General features: G+C 48.2%; 1 protein-coding gene across 2 annotated transcripts in view; it reads right to left on the reverse strand.

The window, feature by feature from the left end:
- The window catches only part of FOXN3 (forkhead box N3), a 218,709-nt gene extending 213,347 nt beyond the window's left edge, over positions 1 to 5,362 (reverse strand). Inside the window, exon 1 of one of the 2 annotated variants that reach the window (XM_062575899.1) lies at positions 5,328 to 5,362. The gene's annotated coding sequence lies outside the window, so the exon portion shown is untranslated. The remainder of the gene's footprint in view (positions 1 to 5,327) is intronic. The other variant, XM_062575901.1, reaches the window with a different exon arrangement.
- Between the last annotated feature and the right edge of the window lie 18,223 nt (positions 5,363 to 23,585).

Below are 23,585 nucleotides of genomic sequence, written 5' to 3' on the forward strand. Positions count from 1 at the left end.
AGTACCACATTAGTAAGTAATACAAAGATGCAGCCAGTATGTACCACTTTTCACCAGCAGACCTGAAGTGCTAAGGATGTGCTTTCCATCCCTATAGCCCTTCCTGCTGCCACCCACGTCCAAAGAGGGAGGACAAGCCAGCGGTTCCCAGCCGGGATGCTGCGTGCCTGTTCCTGCCATGAGGAACCCCAGGGCACTCACACCACACACCACTTCATGAGATAACTTGGGGGGGGGGGGGAGAAGCTGTTATTGTTTCTTATTTACACAGCACCAGAGGTGCAAATGGTGCTGCTGCAGCCAAGGGGATTGCTCACAGCTCTGCAGCACCAACCTCTCACCGAAGCAGGCCTCGTGCTCCAAAGGAAGAGTACAGAGACGATGGCAGCAAGCCATGTCCGAGCCATCGCCATGCACAGCGGTGTCCTGGTCACATCAGCAGAAACAGGGGCACAGGCAAAAAAGCTCACTGAGCAAGCGGTGGTTAGTGGCTGGGCACACATGAGACGTGAGCCAACGCAACTTCAAACACCTTCAAGTTGTGTGTCCAGCCTGGGAGAGATTCCTCCATTTCTTATATACCTCATCATCAGAGACACCTTCAGAGCAGGGCTGTCCCACCACCTGAGCCACGTCCCAGAGGCAGATAACCAGGCTACAAAGAGGGCCTCGCTTTGCCACTGACTATAAAAGATGCCTAGATGTAAACCTTAGGCTAGAAAGATAACTTCCATTAAGATGAAGTAAAAGCCACAAAGCTGATGGAGGCTTCTGAAGTGTTGCAATGAAGCTGAGGAGGATTCGAGTTGCTCTGATTTTTGACATCCGAACTTCAGACACATTAAATGGAATAAGGTTTTCAAAGCCTCATCACTTTCTGAAAACTGTCTTTCCTTCCAGAGCTTCATGCTGGTTTCCCAGAATCAGCTGATCACTTCTGAAGAAAATGTGCTCATAATTTGTACATCCAGATTGAATGCTATTTTGTTGGATTCCTTTTTATTATTATTATTATTATTCTTGTTACAGCTTTGCTTTGGTTTGGCTCACCATGAGAGCAGGTAACAAGCCAAATGCGGTTTCATTAGAAATATTTCAAAATTGTGGCAAAAGCTGTGCTGTGCGTCTTAAGTCATGAACTGGCAAATTCCACTCCTGGCCAGGACAGTCCCATCCTGCTCAGAGTTTAGGCTTCTTGGTAGCCCTGAGCCTTGGCCACCTCCTCCGCCAGGAATAACTCCCAATACCAAGGCATTTTCCACGCCAAAAGTCACTACTTGAAGTTGCTTGGCATGCCAGATCGTTTCATACAGGTTTATGTAACTGTTCCATGTTCCCCCCCCCCCAAAAAACCCCTACTAAAGTTCAGCTTAATGCCATAAATACTCCTTTCTGAGCTGACATCTGAGAAATAACCTATATTTCCCCGTTTTTTTCTGCTTATTAGAAAATAATGACTTCAACCAAAATGCTGTGCCTGACCACAGCCCTAGCTGTTAGACTGGACCTTCCTCCAAAGTCGTGCCTAAGCTTACCTGCCTCTGACTTGGCATCCCATAACACCAGGCTTGGATGAAGACCAGCAAACGACCTGTATTTTCTGGACCTACTGTCTATTTTTTTCCTTCTCCATCCCCATCCCCCAAATACATACGTGCTGTATTGGCACATCAGTGTTAAAACACTAACGAAAGGGAAACGCATTTTCAAGGCTTTAATTCATTAGCAATTGGCAATCAAGGGGCAATTAATCGACAATTTTGGTGGATATTAAGAAATGAATTTCTGCAAAGTCCTTTACAATCCACCACGAAAGGCAGTTTAGCAGTGTAAGGAGTGCTCCTATTAGTAAAATAACTGGTGCATTTTTGATCTTCCCTTCTAAGGGAAAAAAAAAAACTACCTGTGTGTCCACACTGAATATTCCAACCGTTCATTAGCCTCAAAAGGTATAAATTGCAAACTGCGGAGTTATGGAAATGTGGCCCAGAGAAGAGGGTCTTTTTAAAAAAGAAACACCAACATTTTACTTCTTGAGGCATACTGCATTTCACTGGGGAATGACTGACGTAATAAGGCTTTTACAAACCAGAGCGGCCGGCGAAAAACACGGCAACCCGGACGCCGAGCACCACGAAGGGTAAATCTAGAAAGCACCGAATCCAGTTCACTTCCTTCACTCTGTGAAAACAAGTAACCGACACGCTTCCTGCCGGCGACCCTTCCTGCAGATAAGGGTGCTCCCGACAACAGGAAACCCGCTGCGAGGAGCAAAGCGCCCTCTCGCCGCGCCGGCTCCCTCCGAGTGCCCCCGCAGCCAGCGGCGGCCGCCGGCGGAGCGGGGGCGAGCGCCGCAACGCGGGCCCGCGCGCGGCTCCCCGCGGCTCTGCGCCGGGGAAGCGCCCGGGGGAGCCCCGGGCACCGCGAGGCGCCTCGGCGGGCGGAAGGAAGCTCTCCTTCCCTCCCACCGCGTCTCTCCTTCCTTCCCACCCCACCGCGTCTCTCCTTCCTTCCCACCGGGCCTGGCGGGGCGTTAGACGCCGAGGGCCCAACCCGCGGCGGGAGAAGGTCCCCTCCGGTCACCGGTCCGCTTAAAAAGGAGTAACACAAGGAGGGAAAAGCGCAAGCAAAGAGACAACAAAGGTCAAACCCATCGTTCAAGCAGGTTTCAAACGGATGATTTGTAGCTGGGTGAAGCATTCGAGCGCTTCACTCGGTTTGGTTACTGCAAAATGAAGATTAAAGGGAGCACCAAAATGAAATGTTTCAGAGGAAATGCGGTGGATTCTCAAAGACATCTCTCCATCAAAAACACCCGAAACCAACAGCTGCTACCCAAGAAAATAAGCACAAACATTAAAACCTTTCTTGTGAGTTCGCTGTGAAATACTTCTCCTCTGCTCTAAAAGCAAAACAGCTCTCCCCCTTCACACACAATAAACTTTCAATAGTCCGGCAAAGTAAAATTTCAATTTACCACAGGAACAGTCTTATTTTCTCACGCTGCATTCATCAGTAATGACGTACGTTATATTCTCGTCTCTGTTTTTGTCCTCAAATAGCATTCTATAACCAAACAGTGATTTTTATTAAAAACAAGCACACGGGGTTGCCCAGTAGACACCTGTCTCCTGTGTTCCTGCAGGTGAGGCAGAGTTGTGAAATGGCCTTAATGTTCAAACAACTACATTTTAATATGCTTTTCTAATGAGGAGTAACAAAAGGAGGCCGAATGAATCCCAGCTCTATCTCCTCTCAGGTCTCTGGCTTTACACTCGGAAGAAATTTCGGCTGGCAACATCTAAGAGTCACCCCAACTTTTCTTCTTTCCCCTCCCTCAGCCCTTCCATCTCCAGCCTTTCCTCCCCGTGCGAAGCCGCATCTCCGGCGGCAGCAGCTCCCCGGCTCCTTGCAGCAGGCCCCGCTCGGGCACGGCTCCCGGGAAAGCCAGGGGAGCTCCGTCCCCGCCGGGCAAGCAGGTCGCTCGCTCCTTCCTAACCCCTCGCTCAGCGGAAAGTATTCAACAAAATGCAGACGTGAAATGAGGGAGGCGGTGCAGGTTTTATTGTAAAATGACCTTGATTTGACAGGCATATTCTCAGGTTTCAACAGATGCTGTGGGAAAGGCAACAGAAGCCAACACGTTCTGCAGGCATTTCTGATGATATGCAGACTTTCTTTTTTTTTTAATAAATGGGAAGGGGGGGGAGTCTTCTCAGTTTCCATGACAACAATGTCTCCACTTGTCTGTTATTAGATACCATCAGCTTCCTGTGTCTAAATTTTTAAACCAATCAGAAAAGTGTTTATAGATTTTACAGCTCCTGGGACAGTCCCACTTTTACAAGAGAGCTACTTTACCGGCACGTAACGCTTCGGCCGCGAGCCTCACAAGGCCCCGTATCCTCAGCGGCAAAGCGATCACGCCGAGCAAACAGGGCTCCGGCCGCCCGAGCTGCGGCGCCCGTGACCGGCTGGCGTCAGCACCGCACGAGCTCCTTTGCCCCCGCTCGCTCGCGCGCTCCCGCCTCGCCCCGCGAGCCGCCGCGGCCCGCGGCCGGCCCTCGGGGAGACCCGCTTCTGCCGCCCAGGCCAGGGGCCGAGCCCACGCGAACGCCGCCGCTGCCGCGTAAGCGCCGTCGGCTGCGATTAAAGTTTCAGGAAGCCGGACTGTAAGAGCAGTCGTATCGTAGCTGCACAAACAGATCTTCACAGGCGTATTTGCATTATATAAATAATAACCGACCACACAACCTCACCGGCGGGTTAATAAGAAAAAATTCATTTCCAGGGTGCAGCGATACAGACGTATTTTGAAGAGATTAATTCAAGGTAAGTCCAAATAAGTTGGAAGTCAACACTAAAGAAAAGCAGGCAGAGGGGAACTAAGGGAAAATCGGAAAATACCTTTCTGGGTAGCTCAACTCAGCCTTAAGGCAGCAGACGACGCTCCTCAGGAGCGCGCCTGCGACACGCCGCACGCGGGGCTTGCGAAGCGGGAAGGGGGCTCCTCCGCACGCGCAGGGGCACACGAAACACCGCGGGGGCGTCCGCCACGCCAGCCTTGGCCTCGACGAACCGGGCGGGCAGCAGGGCCACCAGCCCCGTCCCTTCGCTTCGCCGGCGTTTTTACCTTACTGGCACCAGCGCCCTGCAGCCCCCAAGGAAAAACACCCTCCCCCCCCCCCAAAAAAAAAGCCCTTCTGCGCTGCAAGCCGCCTGCGGCCAGGCTGCTCGCCCCGAAAACCATCGCTTTCGTCCCCAGCTCGGAAAGGTGAAAACCGAGAAGAGCCAGCTGACCCAAAGCGGGTCCCTAACTGCGGGCACGGATCTAAAACCAGCGGCGGCAGCGACGCGCGGGGCCGCGGCGGGAGCCCGCTGGAGGCGGCGGAGGCGCCCGAGCGGCCCGGGCAGGACCCGCGGGGCCCTCGGACGCCTCAGCACGCTGCTCCCAGCTCATCCTGCGGAAAGTAGCTACGCAGCGGAGCGGCGCGGCTGCCGCCGGCGCGGGGCAGCGCGGCCCGCGGCCCACGCTCGCGCCCGGCCGGGGGCACGCGGGCACCTGGGCCGCCGCCCGCACCCCCACGCGCACATACCCGCACGCACACGCACGCACGCACATATCCGCGCACAGGCACACACAAACACACGCACACCCACTTGCAGATGCACACATGCGTGCACGCACGCACACACCCGCGTTCGCACACGCACTCGTGCACTCACGCGCGCGCACACTCTCCCCCGCGCACACGCGCGCCGCGGCCGCCCGCGATGACACCGCGAAACGCGCCGCCGAAGCCTCCGGCCGGACGCGCCGCCGTTACCTCCTCGCCGCCGCCGCCGGCTCCCGCTCCCTCCGGCGCCGCCGCCGCCGCCGCCCCCGCGGGGGCGGTGCATCCCGCGGCCAGCCCCGCTCCGCGCCCGCGGCGGGAGGCGGCCGCAGCCCGCGCCGCCCCCCGCGGCCCGCCCGCCGGGCCCTAGCGCCGCCCGCCGCTGCCGCCGCTGCCGCCGCTGCCCCGCGCCCGCGCCCGCGCCCGCGCCCGCCCGGGAGCTTCGGAAGAGGGGACCCGCACCGTCCCCGCCGTCCCTTCCCGGGAAAGGAAACAAAGGAATAGCCAGGATATTGCTTGGGGACTTGGGGGGAGAGGGGGGGCTTCCATGGCAGCAACTATGTTTTTGGAAGCAGAAATCTTTCTGGGACTGGGAGGAAGGTTGCAGCAATAAAGATGCCCAAACCCAGATTTTTTTCTTTTCCTGTGGGAGAAATCCAACACTGGGACATTGTCCCAAAGAGGTGTCCACCCTTTCCTCCGGCTGCTGCCCCAGCAAGAGCGGCAGCTCTGCCCATGGTCGGGCCGCCGGGCCCGGGGAGCCGGCAGCCGTGGGAGCAGTCCGGCCTCCGAGCAGACGTGCTCTCTTCCCACCACCAAGGAAGGTTCCACCACCTTACACCTGAATTTCGAGAACCAGCAAATAGACAAAAGAGATGTGGTGCACCTCGCCGAGCCCACACGCAGCTCAGCGGTCCTCGGACAGATGCCGATGCAGAGCGAGCTGCAGCAGACCGGTCTGGCCTCAAGAAGGGGCCTGCTCTGAGCCCCTTGAAGCCAGCTTCTTACACAAATCAGTCCTCTGTGTTTTAATTTCCCACCTCTTTTTTTCTTAATTTCCAGTTCCCTTTCCACTGCCATCTCAGTCAGCAGGCTGAAGCCCACCTTTTGTATGTCCTCTTGGTGCTTTCCTTGACCATCACGTTGCTACAAGGAGTGACCTCTCCATCAGCGAAGCTCAGCTCCCCAGATCCCAGCCTTGTCACCACCCATCGCTGCGATGCCCAGCCGCCCCTTCCCCTCCATCCCTCCGACTCTGCTTCCTCCCCACGTGGCCTGGCCCCGCACCCATCCCTGACGCTGGCCCGGCTCGATAGTGGGATGTGTGGGTGGGGTGGCGCTTGAGACATGGCATGCAGAGAAAGCAGGGAAATGAAGTGGGGATGGGGAAGATAAGAGCTGCGGTGAAGCAGCGACTTCCTTCTCCACAACCGCTCTCCCTGTGCTTGGAAACTGTGCAAGATGTTCAAGTGATATTTATGAAAAGTAGCATTTTTCATCCCTGGACTACAAAACAACAGCACGGCTGGTTCCTGCAGAGAGAGAGCACGAGCCCCAGAGCTGGTACACGTGCCACCACCAGCTGTACAACAGCAATCGCCGGCAGACCCCGGAGCCCTCCTCGCTGTCCGCCCCGCGCTCCCAGCCCAGGCACACGCGCTCCTTCGAAGCCTGCCTCTGCTACCAACAGCTTCCAGAAAGAGAAGAAATTATATAAAGCAGCATTTTCTACAAATGTATTTTCCATCCAGCCTCTTTGCCTCTCCACTGTACCTTCCCTTATTTTTGCGGTCCGCTCGCTGTACCGAGGTGTCTCCTAGTACAGCAAGGCCCCAAAAATGGCTTGCCGTTGCTGCAAGCAGCCACACGCAGGAGCTCTTTTGGGAATGGTTGTCTGTCCAAGATGGCTAGAAAAATGTCAGGCCCAACTTCCAAAAAGACTTCACACTGTCTGCACCTGAATTCAAGGGAAATCCAGAAGTTAGCCCTCATTCCCAAGAAGAATTTATTGCTTTTTAGTGAGAAACTGTGTTTATCTGCCAGCAGCAAAGCAGGTGAGAGCAAGCGTTGGGCTGCACTGAGATCCTGGCTGCGTGTGCAAAGGCAGGCAAGAGCTCAGAGGACGCTGGAGGTGTCGGCACTACCAGACACCCAGGGAAGTGTCAAGCCTGTAATGGGCATTTAATTATTCATTGTAAATTTACGTTTCTTCAGCCAACCCTGTAGAGTGACAATTCCAGGGATGTGTGATTGCTGTAATGATTATAGCAAAACGCCTACTTTTATTCCTGTGGCTTTATTTTGCCATGGTGTGAGAAAGACTGGTTTGGGATAGGATGAGACTTTTTTTTCCCCCGAAGCGTGCATCTTTTTCTTGACGCTTAATCTGGACAAGGGCAGGATGAGAGCGGAGCCTGCCAACCTTTTTTCCTGCCTACCAAAACTCCACTACTCTGCTGTACACTGCTACTAATCCCAGACTCAACACAGATTCTCTACCAGCATATTGCAACCTTCAGAGGTCAAAAATTTATGAAAAGCAGCAAGTCCGACTTTTGATGAAAAGGTTTGAAAAAAAAAAAAGAATATTTTTCTGTGTTTATATCAAATGCAGCTTTACTGGCAGAAGGGAATGGGAACATTGGTCCTCTGTCCTTTTTTTTCTTGTTCTCTAAGGTTGGATTTTGAAAAGCCAGCTTGGGTCTAAGTAGCAGCTCGATCCCTTCAGACGTAAAAATTGTTGGCATGAAACTTGTTTCTCCCAGCCCCCACCATTGCGCTAGCTATATCCCTGGACACTGAGCTTCTGTGCAGATGGCCGTAACCTCCTGTTGATTCCCCAACTCTCACCTCTCCAAGGGATGCACGGGCTCAGCTTATTTCCAAGTGGATGTAAAACCCTGGAGTTTCCTGAGCGGAGTTGAAAGCTTTCCTTTTATAGGTGGTTTTGATGACACGGAGACAGAAGCATTTGCTTCCCACAGGATTCGTGTGCAAGACACACAGATCCTTCCTTGAGTTCGGCTGAAAATTCTTTACTGATCTTTCTGTGATATGCCCAAGATGACAGCATGCAAAATCAGCACTGCTCATCGAATGCCTAGCAGGGCCATTCCAGCAGAGCACGGACAAAAACGGAAAAGCTTAGAAGAGGCCCAGCCCTGAGATCCTTTTTCAGGCTTATTTCTTAGCCCAGACAGGCAGCCACTGCTTTGGTAGCCACTGGAAATACTCTTGGAGTAGAAACACCTGATTCAGTTTTAATGAAACCACTCCAAGAGAAGGTGAGCTAGCACTGCATCTTGAGCTGGGGACCCCAGGCACCACGTTACTAACAGGACATCTGTACATTTCTTTTAGAGAATACAGCTGTATGTTTGCAAGATGTTCACGTGTGGAAATCCCAGAGGTGCCAATAGGAGTCACAGTGAAGAGCAAAGCCCCGGCCCCATGCAGCGAGCCCCTGGATCGCGTGATCGTCGTAGACCCCGCAGGTGCTGATTACCCCTCGCAGGTCTGCTCCATCCGGGTGTGATAAAGCAGCCGGTTTCCTCTCTGCACCTATTAACTAAGCCAGATAATGTTCCTAAGGAAATCGGTAGTAGCATTTCTTTGTCCTTTGATCAGGTCATCCGAATTACGCTGTGCATATAGCTATGCTAACCACAGCAGTTTTAAACCTCAGCCTAAGTTCTTGCAAAACTTAGCCGCAAATAGGTACATTTCCCTTCTTGCGTTGTTTGCTCCCAGTGACGCAAGCTTCATTATTCTTTCATTTCTTCCTCCTTCCTCCCACTCATATATTTGAGGCTTTCTTATATGCTTTGTAACTCTACTTCCCACCTCCTCTTCATTTAGATCCTTCCTAAAGAAAGGAGTGTTCCAGAAGACCCACATTTGCAAGGGAAAAATATTAATAGTGGGAACTTTCTCAGCGATGTATTTCTCATGTGTCTCCAAGTGCATCTTGTCTTCCCATATCCATCTTTGCGATGTTAACTCTCCCATATAGCGGGCTGCTTTGTTATCTGTATCCGCCAGATGAAATTAATGAAGATGAAATTGTTACCTCTCTCCAAGAAGGGGAGAATTTATCATTTATTCTGTGGAACTTCTTGCCATAGCCAAGTCAGTCCATTTTGTCTAATCCTATTGCACATCTTTCATTAAGCCTTGTCTTATTGGAGAGCTGGTAAATCTGGGCTCTTCGCCTGGCAGCTCCTGGGTTATTGCTGGCCCCCAGGCTCAGGAGCTTGTTGTCTCCAGAGCAGCCTCCCCCTGGCCCCTTTGCCAAGGCTGGGACGAATGGGAAGATCACAGGCTAGGTGTTATGCTTAACAGGAGCCACGTAAAAATGAACATTAATATGGTAGGAAATCAGTCACCAGACAAATGCTCATTTATCATTTCCAAAATGGCTTTTGCTAGCTGTGCTGTTTACCATTTTTGTTTCCTGAGCCTGTTTAGTCTCTCCATTTGAACAGAAAGATAAAAATGCAAGTGTTTTAAGCCACATCACATATTTTCAAGGGTAGGAATATATCAGAGACTTTTATCCCATTTACCCATATGCCACTGGTATGTCACAGTGCAAAAATAGAAGACAAATTTAAAAATACCCATCTAAAATTTCTGACTCACCTACTGACTTTTATTAGTGCCTCAATTTTGTGAGGCCCGACTTGAGTTACATTTAAGAAGTATGAGTTGCACAGGACAAATATTGAGCTATGCACTTCCACAATGTTTTAACGGTGCTGATGGGCTGTGCAGAGGAGCCAGCCCAAACCCCATGCAGGGACGCTCCTGCTCAGGGAGCGGTACACCCAACCGCTCCACCACGCCAGCCCGAGCCCCGTACAAAGCGGTGAAATACGAGGGGAATACGGTAGTGACAGTCTCTCTTTCCTGCTTATGAATCAAGCCCCACTCACATTCCCGCCGGACATGCAGGCAGCCCTTTTATGGCCACAGAGGGGTACTTAATTATGCACATATATGTGTTCTTGTACTACTTTAATAACAGTGTAAGAGTCACTTGAGCAATAGATTTGATTTTATGAACCAAAAGGATAAAACTCAGGTTCTCTGGTGGACAATGAAACTGGATTTTTTCCATTCCTCCTTATTTTATTTTGGTTAATATCACCCTTAAACTTTGAATTATCCTGCAAGTATTAGGGCTCATTAACTTTGTTTTGGCTTGTACTTTGTGTTAATGGGACGTCTTTCTGTAACAAATATGAATCACTTGAATGCTAAGGCTTAAATGTTTAATAAAAGTCATTAGTAGAATTACGTGCTAGGACTTACAAGAAAGATGCTGGTGTTGTTATGGTTACTGCTGCATCTCTGGCCATCTGTGGTCTTTCTGAGCTACCCTTTACTTATGTGAGGCCTTGGGCTGTTACCTTTCTGTAGATAGGATAACCTGATTCTTGCATGTTTGCAGCGAGCTCCAGCCTACTGAACCAGTGCCTGTGCCAAGCTTGCACATGTGCTGAGGAGGAGAGAGGAGACCTTCAGCTTTCCTGCATGACCCAGAACAACAGTTTCAAAACCAAAGAGCTGCTTATCGAATCATTGAAATAAAGCATATTGGCTTAAAAAAAAGGCAAAAAACACATATATAAAACACATCTGCTTTATCTGGTAGTCCTACCAGCTTGAACTAAATCAGACATCCCTGTGGATCTAGCTCTTTGGACCCCTTCTGGATTCTTGCTCTCAAAATCTCCATTTAAATGGTTCTCTCTAAATTCTCTGGAGTCTTCTGAGTCTTTCTTTCCAGGCGCCCACATTTCTCCCAGGGAAATCTCTCTAGTGAGCCTAGCAAGGGCCCAGCCAGAACATCACAGTGACTGGCTCTTGCGTTGTCTCCCAAGTGTTTCCTCAAAAATGTATGCCTGGATCCATCTTCTCTCTCCTGGGTACTCTTCCTGACAACCCAGCTATTGATGTAGCTCAATGTATGCACACAGTAAACATGTCAACACATCATATTCATAAATTATTTCAGACAATGCCAAATCTGCCACAAAGATTTTTCAACTTCAAGCTGTAGAAGAGGATCTTCAGCGGCAGAAAAGCTGAAAGACTTCTCAAAAAATACGAAGGTTATCTGTTAACTTCATAGCATTAGGATCCAACATGGCATATGTTTTCCTACTTGTGGCGAGAAGACTGATGGCTGTAATATTCAGTGGCAACTGAGGCAGATTTCAGAATAACATAAAACTACAAGAAAGCTTTTACAAAGTTGTTCTGGTACCACTAAAATTAGTCTTACATGTCTGAAGGGATCATTAGGAACTATGCTACCCACTGATACCTTGTGCACCGTTTTTCCTTTTCTTTTCAATTCTTTGATTAACATCCCATAGTCTACACATTAGTTAAACTTAAAGGCATAACTTTGCAATCATACTAGTAAGATGCAGTCAGTTTTTCTGGATATTCGATGTTGCATCTGAGGCAAAAGGATGCTCACTGCCCTCCTCGTATGCATCAGCGTCTGCTTCCCAGGTCTTTTCATCCCTTCTTCCACCTTTCTCTCGTTCTCCCACCTCTTCCCACCCTGCTTGAGCTCTCCCACTATGCTGCCTCCCCCTGGATGGCAGAGACGGGTGAAGGTGAGCTCCCAGGTTTGACCCAGTGGCTGCAGGGCTTTGCACCCCGCTGTAGCTCTGCACCTCACAGTGACCGCAGCCGCCAACCTTGGTGGAGTGCCACGTGCAGAAAGCCAAGGGAGTGAAAATCAGACTATTACCCTTTTAGCCTCCCTCAGTTTGGAAATCTCTTTGCCAAACGTCGGGCACGTGGCGGCTGGCGGGGACACAGACGAGGAGGTACTGGCAGCCCCAGCCCTGCTGCGTGTGAGGCTGTGGAGAGCAGCCTCGGGGCTGCTCTCGCGTTGCGCTAACTCACTCGGGGAGGCAAGGCATGCGTTTTGGATGCCAGGGATTTGAACGTCTCCTTTAACTTCATCTGGCTTTGCACTACCCAGTTATGTAGACCTGGCTCCTTCTAGCAATCTTAAGCGAGGCACCCAACAGACCCTACAACGGTGTTCATCAGAGCACGCGCCCATCGGCCAGCTGAGCTATGGCAGGTATTTTGTTCCAGCATCTTGGTTTTCTCACTTCAAGTTCTTAGATGGTTCATTGGGTCTCTTTTTTCTTTGCTTCTGATACTGTCTCATCTTTCATGCATGCAAAGATTAAATGAAGAGAAGATATTTTCACTATCATCCTATTAATCCAATATGCTAGTTATACATTAGATACTTTTCAGGCATTAAAAAAACAAAAAGATCCCTGTATCGAAACAAAGGAAGTGAAAGTAAACAAAGCAGTGGAAATAAGCAGGAAACTACAGCACGGAGCTTGCAGGTTCATCATTTTTTGTCTTTAAGTTTAACGCGCGTAATACATCCCTCTGGTGGTGTTCAACAAGTACCACCCTTCCCCGAGGATCCACGGGCTCCCTCATGCTCCCCCTGCTTTGAAGGCAACTGTACAACTGTATATCTTTAGCTTGTTTTCCCTCAAGGAGAAGGAAATCTCAATGTTTTCTTAGCCCAAGGAGCTGATAAAGGGCTGTTGTACGCCAAGAATACGAGAGCCCTTTGGGTGCTGGGCCTTGCTTGGGTCTGAAAGTCCTTACCGCACATTTCCTCCACCTCCCTTGCCAAAGCTCACGCTCCGGTCGATTAATCTCACCTGGGCTGATATTAGTAACATGTTTTTCTGGATCATATTTCATTGTTTGTGTGTTTGGGTTAATTTAACACAAGCTGTACCAAGAGAATCTTCTTTCCCATAGGCGGAGAACTTTCTGTTTCTAATAAGCACAACCCACTTTATTATTCTATGGTTACCTCATTATCCCTGAGAAAACAAAAGTTCCAAATTTAATTGGGATGAATCAAAGACAGTGATCAAATTATTTTGTAAACCAGCTTTATCCACATCTCATTAAATGATGTAAGTCATAATAATGCATTTAATCAGAATACAGAACTTTTTCTGCCAATTTTTTGCTTTTCTTGCTTAAATGTTTATACTTGTAGGGTAGCCCATCTGGTTTAGATTGCAGAATGGAAATCACAAGACCTACCCGCCATCCTCTGACTTGTAATTCTGGAAAAGACTGGAAGTAGTTTGGCAATATAATATGTTTCCTTGCCTCCTGTGGAAATAAATCTTCAACTTCAGCAGAAGCAGACAGCTGAGTAATTTCTAGTCCTAGGCCCAAGCTACAAAATGGGGAACCAAATCCAGATTCATAGTAAAACAGTGAGGTTTAGTTTCAGGCTATTACAAATTAAGCAGAGATTAGCTGTACGATCTACATTCAAACCCAGCTTTGGATGGTGGATCTCATGAAGTTGAGCGATACCTGGACGCCTGGGTCCGGTTTGAGTTTTTCTCTGGGCATTTCCCATCTGGATCTGGGTATTAATAGTCTGATTCCTTTAATAGCTCATTGAATACAAGTGCAAGTAAGTGATCAGAGTGCAGGATCTATTGCTGCAGCAGCCGCGCCAGCCCTTCCCCACCTGAATTCAGCGTCACACACCGCTGCGGATGTCTGGTGCCGACGTGGCCCTCCTCTTGCAGAAATCCCAAAGCGCTTTGCGGAGGAGGCTGAGCAGCCTTCTTCCCAGACAGCCCCTGGAAAACGGCGAACACGGGCAAACCCGTGGGAGAGGGACGTACCCACTGCGACCACTACCCGGCTCGGGAGGAGGACCAGGCTTGCAGGACACATCCTGAATTTTAAAACTTAATTAAATTCGGTTGCTCTTTGTTGACAACCTGACGTGGGGAGGGACGGGGCACAGTCCAGCGCGGGTGGGAAGGGATGGTGCAGCGGGGCGACGGCTCTCGCACGGGGCCGGCTGCGGAGGGACCCGGGGCTCCGGGGCAGCCCCCCAGGAAACCCTCACCATTTTAGCCTGCAGGGGACAACTGTTAAAAGCAAGCGGGACCCACTCTTTAGACAGGACAAGACAAGGCTGTGATAAAAAATTTGAAAGAACAGAAAATTTTCACAGTGCTGCTCTGTTCCCCGGTGAGGAAAATATGAACGTTGGAGTAGATTCGAGGCTGCAGCGCGCGGATCCCGCCTAACAGCTGCTAGGAAACATATAGCTTTGATTTTTTCAGAGCTTTGATTTACAGCATTTGTTCAGTATGCACGGTCTTAGCGCTCTTGTGGGAACTATAACTTGGAGTTTCCTGACTTTTGTGCAGACCAGACCTCCGCACGTGCCATTTTGCACAGCCAGCGCGTTTCCAGCCACGCGGTCGTGCGCTGCTGCTCCGCTCATCCTTCCCCCGTGGGAACGGCGGGTCTCGAGGGCGCCCACACACCAGCAGGGAGGGCTCAAGCAAGATCTTCTGCTCGTGACCACAACCAAAGGTGGGAGCAGCACCACAGGGCAAAAAAGCCCAGCTGTATTTTTCTGGAAAAGTTATTTCTGGAAAATACAACGCGTTGATTAAAAGTGCAGCCCTCTTACCGAAACATGAGGCAGCGTGGTTGAAAGGCACTTTTAAAAATGCCGGTGCTAGCAGTGAAAAGCTGCAGATTCACTAGTTAGAAAAATCTTTAATGTTTTCACAGCATTCTTTAGAGGTGTGTAAAGACATAACACATATGTTATGGCTCATTCATTACGGAAACACACCAAAAAGAACAGTTACGTACAGACACTTCATTTACAGCCATTTGCTGCAGGATAATCAGGCAAAACTTAAGAGTGAGATTTACATACCAAGAGCAGTGCTTGGGCTCTGAAAACAGGCTCCTTGAACTTAGCCTAAAGGATCTGGGATCCAGGTCCTATTGGATGAGGTCCTGCAGAGGGACCTCAGCCTAAGAGAGCTTCACAGGCTATACGACAACAACATAGCAGGAGAAGAGATTTCTGCCAGCAGATCTCAAGTCGTGCCCTGCTCAGGGTGCCCCAGGCCACCCCATGGCCGGAGGTGCTGCTGGGCTGCGCACGGGCACGTCAGGGACCGGGTGAGAACCGTGGCGGGCGCGGGAAAACCCCTGGGTCCCCAAAACACTTCAATTTGATTTCCACCCCATGCCAAACCTTGACTGGGTGATAGAATGAAGAGGACATGGGGACCTCAACGAAATCTCTGGAATGATGCCACCCTCCACTTCCCAGAGATACTAAGAGCAATACGTGAGAAAAACATTATCTCTGGGGAGGCTAAATCAGCAAAACCATTACTAGAGAAGATAAAAGGAGACAACGTTCCTCGGGAAGCAGTGAGCACAGGCTCCTCAGAGGGCACAAGCAATCAAAGACGACGCTTTCACCTTTCTTTCTTCAAGTCTTCAAGGAAGGAACTAGACTCACACAAAATATTAAAAAGAAAGCCCATGTCTTTCTTAGTATGCTGTGTTATTACATGATGGAAAAAGGGCACTGTAACCAATTACATATTTTTATGAAAGACAAGGCTGTCTCCTTTCACCCCTTATCCCCGTGGAAGAGATCAGTGCGCTTCAATCTCTGTTTGCCTGTCTATGGCACGTCGACATGTGGTCTCTGGTTGCAGCAGTGCGCTTGTAGGCTCCCCTCCCGCGTGCCGGGGACCTGGGCGGCAGCAGGCCTTAGCTATTCCACATGGGAAAGAGCTGCAGTGGGCACCTTCCTTCAGCTTCCAGGAGGTCCAGTTTCAGATGCAACTTCAAACGGAAATTGCAACAAAGATGAATTTACCCCATTTCTGAACAATCTTGCAGAGATAAATTGGGCGAGTGGTAAATCTGGCCCTGTTCCTGCCTGGCTTAGAAATACAGTTTGGAGATCATCTGGCTGGTTAGCATTCTCCCCAGAAAACAACCTTTTGCTCAGCCAGTGAGCCAGGATTGGTTCAGTTTTCTCTGACTTACTGAAAAAATCTGACTGCGTTCTGCCTTCTGCTCTTCATCGGTGTGGGGTGTGGGTGCGAGCAGCCCAGAGCCGCCAGCGTCACACTGGGATCTTCACGTGCTGCAGATACACATACAAGAATCCAAGAAGCACCAGCCTTGAACTCCAAAACTGCAAACCAGAGGATGAATACTTAAGAAGCAAAATAAAATATTTTGGACTTCCAGTAATGCCCACTGCAAAAGCAACCTCTATCTAAGCATCTGTGGTATTTCTGGAATGCAGGGTAGCTGCATGATTGCAAATCAATGGGTGAAAGACTCCACATTTGTAAAGATATGAGAGATCGCAGAAGTGGTGATGGAATCGCAGTGACCGGTATCTGTTCTGTCACTCATCTGCTAGCAATAATAAATGATGGGTCTAATTCAACAACATTCACATCTAGCTTTTATCTATATGGAAGTCTCAGAAAGTAATCTTCCATTGCCTTGCAATGAAACTGGCTATATTTTTTGATGAACTGCTCTCTAAAAATGTGCCTGTACTTGTTATCACCATGCCTTGGTTATGAAAGCCTAATGCCAAAAAAATGAACTTGCTTACTACATTATCAGGACATGCTTGGATTTTTCTGCTTTCACCATCTGCTTGCTTTCATATGCTTTCCATTACTGAGACAGTGTACTACACTGCTAACAGAATTAGGAGGAATAATTTAGTTCCCCAAACAAACATGATAGTAAATACAATGGGCACCATTCTGCTCGCTTTTTAATCTGTGCAATGCGCTGAAGTCTGCTCTGTCACACCTAAGTGGGTCAAATTATTTTCTTAATTGTAAAAGTCCAGCTCCTGCTGACTTCAGGGAGGAAATCTGGGTATAGACGAAGGAGGAATGTAACTCACACTATCCGTATGTTATGGCTAACATTTAATGTAATGAAATAAGGGGGTTTCTTCATTGCTCTGTGTGTGTTTGTGTCTATGCTATACTTTCAATCTACTTATTGAAGCAGGTACAGTCCATTTAAGGCTTATCTAACATATCATGCACACAAATTGTAAGAGAAGGTCTTTGCCAGGCTAGTGCGCCCACCAAGGTAAGAAGAGCTGACAAGCACCAGCTTCAGAAAGCAGCAGCAAAACGGGTCCTCTCTGAAAAGCCCACAGTAAAGCCATGGCAAAGAGCAGCTGTGCTCTGCATGTGGGCCGATGGGGAGAAGCACCCAGCCCTACAGTCACTCAGGCTTGGGGCCTGCAGCTTCCCAGGCTGCTTGCTAAGAGGACCTGGGCCAGACAGGGGCTGGGGATCATGGTGGCTTGGGAAGGAACCTCTGTCTCGTGCTGGGCAGACGGCTAGATCAGGGAGAGGAAGGCAATAGCTATACTAAGCACTTGGTGGTATTGTGCAAATGCAGAGCTTTTATACCGGTCCAGTAGCTTTGTGAGAGAGAGGGAGAGAATGACACATTTCATGGTTGGTACCTTAAAGATCAGAAACAGAAACTGAGGCTCTATAGCTGCATTTCCACACCACTCCTTAAAGAGCACTAGGAAAACACCACCTACGTTGCTGTTTGGAGAGCAAAACCCAGCAGCGAAGGCTGCAGGCAGCTGGTGCCCCAAGGACGCAGAGGCGCAGCAGCACCAGCCACTCAGCCCACCGCCCTGGAGCGTTTGGGGCTTTGAGGTTACAAGGGAGGGGAGAGATGATGCCAGACAAAAGGGGCTATATTTGTCAGTGTCTACCAGTCTACCAGCTCAGTTGTTACTATATTATGCATTTCAAAGAAGAAGCATGCCTTGTCATAATAACTTAATTTTAAAAAATAAAGTCTGGCAGGAATCACAAGTGTGCAGGCTTTATATTAGCAAAATATCAAACAACCCAATATCTTTATATGCTATAGCATGAAAAATACAAGTACGTGAGCCTTCACTAATGGCCTGGCTATTCCTGTTTTTCTTATAGACAGAGAAAAATATGGTTCTTCTGTGTATTTTTTATCCCATTCTTCTGGGGAGTCATGCACTCAACTCCGATGAATGCTTTTCAGTGTCAAGATGACGCTATACTCCTTAGTCTCAATCACTGCCACTAGCATCTCCACAGGGAAATGATCAGTCTGAATAAAAAGAAAGTAGCAAAGTGAAGAGATCAACTGTGTTGCATGTAACGAGCAATGCCAGAGAAGGACTTGGAGGTGAAGCTGAACATTTTCTCTTTGTTGCATAATTATGGAGAACACAGAAGCACCACTTGCCACTGGCTTATGAACTCTCTTCTTCCTGCTGCATTCAGTAAAGCTTGTTTTCAGGTTACGCTGTAAAAGAAAATGAATGGAACCAGGTTTATCTCTGAAATGAATTGAGCACATGGCTAGCGATTCTTTTCCCCCACAGAGCACTGTTTTGAATGTTCTGAATTAACGCGCAGGTTAACAAACTAAACCGCAGTATATAAACATTAATTAATATACATGGTAAGCGAACTTCCTCCCAGATTTACATCTGGTGAATAGGTCTTGGCTCCAGTCCTTAAAAACCAACATTGAAAGAGCAGAGCTAAAGCCATTATAAATTGTCTGTGATAGCAGTATCATAGACTAGAAAGCTATCAATGGGAATCACAGTAAATCAGGAAGGAACTTACATAAAATGTGCTGGTGCTATAAACAATGGGTTTTTTTTGCAACTGAAAAGAACTTGCTGCCAATCCTGTGCTTGATTCAATAAAACATTTCTCTCTTCGTGACACACAAGCTTTTTTTCCACAATATGGTCCTGCACTTTCTGTATTAGGATGTTAGAAACATTGCTTCCTTGAGCTGTTTGACCCAGCCTCCTCTCTCCACTGGAGGAGCTGCAGCAAAATGGAACTTAATAGGAGATTTAAGATGTTGATATTTACACTATTATTCTTTTAGAAAGTTTACTTTGACCTCAAAACATGAGGAAAACATTTTTTCTGGGATATATATGGCTAATAGCACTAGGAAACTTGGTTATCTAATGTAGCATCTCGCCTACTTGCAGCATCTGTAGTGGCATGTTCTCTGTAACATGGGAAGTCATAAAGATTGCATAAACAGGGCAATCTGAAGATAAGAAAAACACTGCTGAGGATCTACCTGGCATCAGGCATCCAGCGGAAATCAGACAACCATTTCAAGTGCTAATGTGGTAAAAGTCTTTTGTTATTGGGTTGCCCGTGGTTACTTGCAAATGTATTTGATCATTAGAAAAGGGAAGATAACTGGGAGAATATTTGAGCTAAGTTGTCGACCTGAAAATGTGTCTAAACATACACATATCAAAACACGCTGGTGGCATCAGTGCCTTCCTTATTCAACTCAATTCAATTCGTCTTATGAACTGCAAATCAGTTCTTTGCACGTTTGTGGCGATTAGGCTGGGTTTGAGTGATCCACCGTAGACAGGGAGCAGAACACGCAATAACAGACGGGGAGGAGCGAGGAGGACGCTGGTCTCTCCAGCGTGCCGCAGACCGGCACGATATGCGGTAAATGTGCCGAGAGCATCGTTTCCCTCAGCAGGGGCAGGAAGCGTCAGCACAGTGTTTGTACAGCTCAGGTACTCGCGGAAAAGGCTCTGAAATACCTGTTCCTCACACAAGGTAAACAAGTTTCTGAGGGAAGATTTTACTGCATATTTTGCATTTGCAAACCAAGCCTTCATTTAAAAAAATATATATTAAAAAAAAAAAAAAAAAAAAAAGAGGGAGAGGGAGAGAAATAGTGTTGCTGGTGCTGGTTGGGTCCTGCAGAACAGTTCAGGGCAAGGAGGAGGAGGAGACAGGATGTAACCAACTCTGCACGAGTTCACTAGGAGTTTAAGGCAGAGTATAAGGCTAAAAAAAGTTAGAGGAAAGGATTGCTTAGTGTTTACTAGCTTTGAATAAGGGACTTGATAGGCAGAAGGAAAACACTGTCCTAAAAAGCTCTCAATTTCCTTGCGTTTCATCCTTGAAAAGTACACGCTGCTCAGGAGAGATGCAAATAAAGATGATCGGGACAGATTAATGTTGCAGTGCCGTGATGCGGTAATTTATAAAGGAAAGAGAAAAGACAGCATAAATAGATGGCAACCTGCTCAGGTTAAAATAATTCTGAGGAAAGATGGTGAAAATGGTTTCTACTGTATTTCTAAAGGTCCCCAGGAGCAGCGTGAGGAAAGGTTAGTTCTCTGCAGTGCTCTCACTTCCCACTTCCAGGCTGCCAAACGAATACCGCCTGCGACACGAAGGCCTGGGATAGCCAGCTTTCTTCAGAGCCACTGAATCCATACGTAGAGCTGCAAAGAAGACTTGGTTTTGGTGAGCGGGGATACATCACGCAGGAGCTAAGCACAGGCAGCAATTTGCAGTGAGCGGGAATGGGCTCATTCAGTTAACATTAAATCAAAGAAGGAACAAAAATAGATCTGTTACTATATATTGAACTAACTCTCAGGAAACACCTAGTGAAGAAAACTTGTCCAAATAACTAAAGGACATCAATTTAGAAATGACTTGACATTTAGATCAAAGAAACCTTCCAGCAAGTTGGGGGGAAAAAAAACCAACTTGTAGTGAAATGCTTCAGATCCAGCAAGATGAATAATCACTTCAAGATGGCTATTACTCATAAGGGAGATCAGACGTTCTGGGTCGCTAGAGCAGTCCTGAAATATCGAGATTTTCCTATATATATCCTGGCAAAAGTCTCCGAGGTGCCTCTGAGCTCCGGACTTGCTCCGTCTCCTCCTTCCTCGCAGGGAGGCCGGTCCCGGTGCTGCGTCTCCGCGAGGGATGAGACGGGGCCGGCTTCGACCGCGACAGCAGGAGCGGGGCTGGCGCTGCCGGAGCCCACGTCCCCTCCAGAGCGAAGCGAGGTCAGTCGCCCTCGCTCTACGCAGTACAGCGAGGCGTGGAAAAAGAGGCAGATCAGCAGTGAGAACCGACTTAGAGGTCAGGGAGTGTAGAAATACAGTGAAATCTGCTGAAAGTGAAGCACTGCGAAGGAAATTAAAATAACAAATGGCTCTTCAGCTATATAAATAAAAGGAAAACGAATGGGGGAAAAAAAAGAACCGCTCTGAAGTGGGGATGATGAAAGATCAGAGAGAATCTGAATCTAAATGAGTACTTTCCTTTGGTTTTCTCTGATCACGGTGATATAGGACTCAGTGGGGGAGGGAGGGATGGACAACGGGAACGCAGGTGAGAAGAGTAGCGGTGGAATTTGGTATGTCAGGCTGGGATGGCGGGAACGAGAGGACCGTCGCTGTCCCCAATGCTGAATGACGGGACAGCCAATAAATCTATCCAAAAAGCTAGCGCCTACATAAAGACAAGGATAAGCAAAGGGATACACAAAGCTATCACCTACAAAAAGAAAGGGATAAGCGATCTGGACATCGTATGTCCTTTCACCTGAGCTCTGTTCTGTGTAATTCATTAGGACAACTGAATATTGTAATTTTGAGTGAAATAAAAGTTAAAGACGTGAAAGTAAATGGGGGGAAAATGTATCCTGAGTTTAGCAGAGGTCTAATGCTAGACTAATCTCATGTTTATTTCTGAGATGATACGTTCTTCTGGAGAATGAAAAGATAAAATTGTAACTTACTGGACTTTGGCAAAGCCTTTGCAATAGTGTCACATGGGAAATTAGCATTTAAGTCAGCATGTGCATTTTGCCACACAAACACGCAGCAGGCAACAACAGGAGGAACCCAGGAGGTTCACAGTGAAAGGCAGGGCCATGCTCAGAGCGTGTCCCACGCGGGGAAGGGCCCGCTCCACAGGCTGCTCCTCTTCAGAAAGTACGTTAGAGACACCCTTACAAAGAATTAAGTATGTATTAATAGCATGATCTGGTGTCACAAATTTAGGAGGCATTGCTGGTGCAGCAAAGGATTGGAGTATTGCACAGAGAGATGTAGATAACTTTGAGGAATAGAAACAGATTGAGTTTATCTATAAAAGCAAAAGCTAGTAGCAAAAATGTTGCTGTAAGATGGTAGCGCTTGTGTCCCCAGAGCAGCATCCAGGGCCCTCGTAGGGGTCCCAGAGCAGGTGCTGGGCCGGACTGAGTGGTGCCAGGTTTTGGGTTGCGCTGGTAGCCGCGCGGGGCACCGGGGCTCACAGAGCAGATGAGCCAGGTGCCCACACTGGCATCATGCGAAGACACCAAAACGTCTCAGCACTGCCTGCCTGGCCACACAGGCTATTTTCCACCATCTGAATCTCTCCTTTCCTTCTCCACCACCCCAGATAACATCATATTTACAATGTATTTTGCCTGTTGTGCGTACTTCCAGGCATACACTGTCGTGCAAGTTGAACAACATACCAGTAGCTGAAGCCAACATCTCGTTTCTGTTGACTGATCATTCACTCAGTCACTCTAAACACACAAAGCTCTGTTGAAGTGAGCAGAGCTACATTAGCTTGCTGTGGCTAGAGATTTAGCCAAAAACATCTAAAGAAAATATGAGAAAAAAACACTGAGACTAAGTAGGGTTGACTGTTGTAGCTAGCAACAGGCTGATTGGTGCCCTGTGGTTTCTGGGAGTGTTGCCATGGGGCAGGGAGTGACACTTGCTCAAGACAGTGTTTTCGCCATATTCACTTGCCTCCTGCTCTGCAGGGCTGCAAGGTTTCATGCTTCACATGAAGTCCATGTTTCACAGCTTCCCTGAGTAATGGCTGTGTTGGAGCCCGAGGAGAGTCCCTCGAGCCCTGCAAAGCATATCCGAACACATGAGAGATGAAGACCAGCTACATGGGTAGGTGAAACGATCCTAGCTTCTGCACCACCTCAGTAGGACCTGCAATACTCACGTTTTACGAAGAGCCTATAAATCTAGCTGTATGCATGTACACACGCATTCATTTAATTTCATAGTTATGAGTAGCTATATGGAAACCCACAAAAATAATTTGCCAGACTCCTACCCTTTCTTTCACTGGGTTATAACAGCTGGTATACGGACTTAGATTTTGGACCTAATACTGTAATTGTAACTTTAAAAGTTTATTACCCTTCTCCCTCTGATAGGACCTGCCTAAGGGTGTCACCGCAAAATTAACTTTGTGGGTAGGGGGGTAGATCTTAATCTAACAGATATATCATTTTTGATCTTTAAGAAAAGCTCAGCCTAGGATGGGTAGTCTGACTCTAATAAGGTGATTTTAAAATGCCTTTTTTCAAGAGATACAATTTATAAAGTTTTACCACAGTATCTTTGACAATGAGGAAGAAACGCACAGAGTAGCTGGCTCCGAGGGATGGAGGGAGGGAGTGCGCTTTGCATCCCAGAGCGGGGAAGGTGACATCAACCACAGGGAGGGGAAAACTGCATCCATCGTGGTGGCGGGGAAGCAAACCTCCCAGGCTTGGAAATGATGAAGCAGCTCAGGGAGATCTTGACAGATAAATAAAGATCAGAAGGGCACTTTTCTTTCTTATAGCTCTTCTTCAGTAACAGCTTTCATTACTATAAATCTACTTTTTCAGCCCTTATCTTACCTGTGTAAAATAAGCATATACCTTTCTTTTCTG

The sequence above is a fragment of the Rhea pennata genome, chromosome 5, assembly GCF_028389875.1.
Source record: "Rhea pennata isolate bPtePen1 chromosome 5, bPtePen1.pri, whole genome shotgun sequence".
NCBI lineage: Eukaryota > Metazoa > Chordata > Aves > Rheiformes > Rheidae > Rhea > Rhea pennata.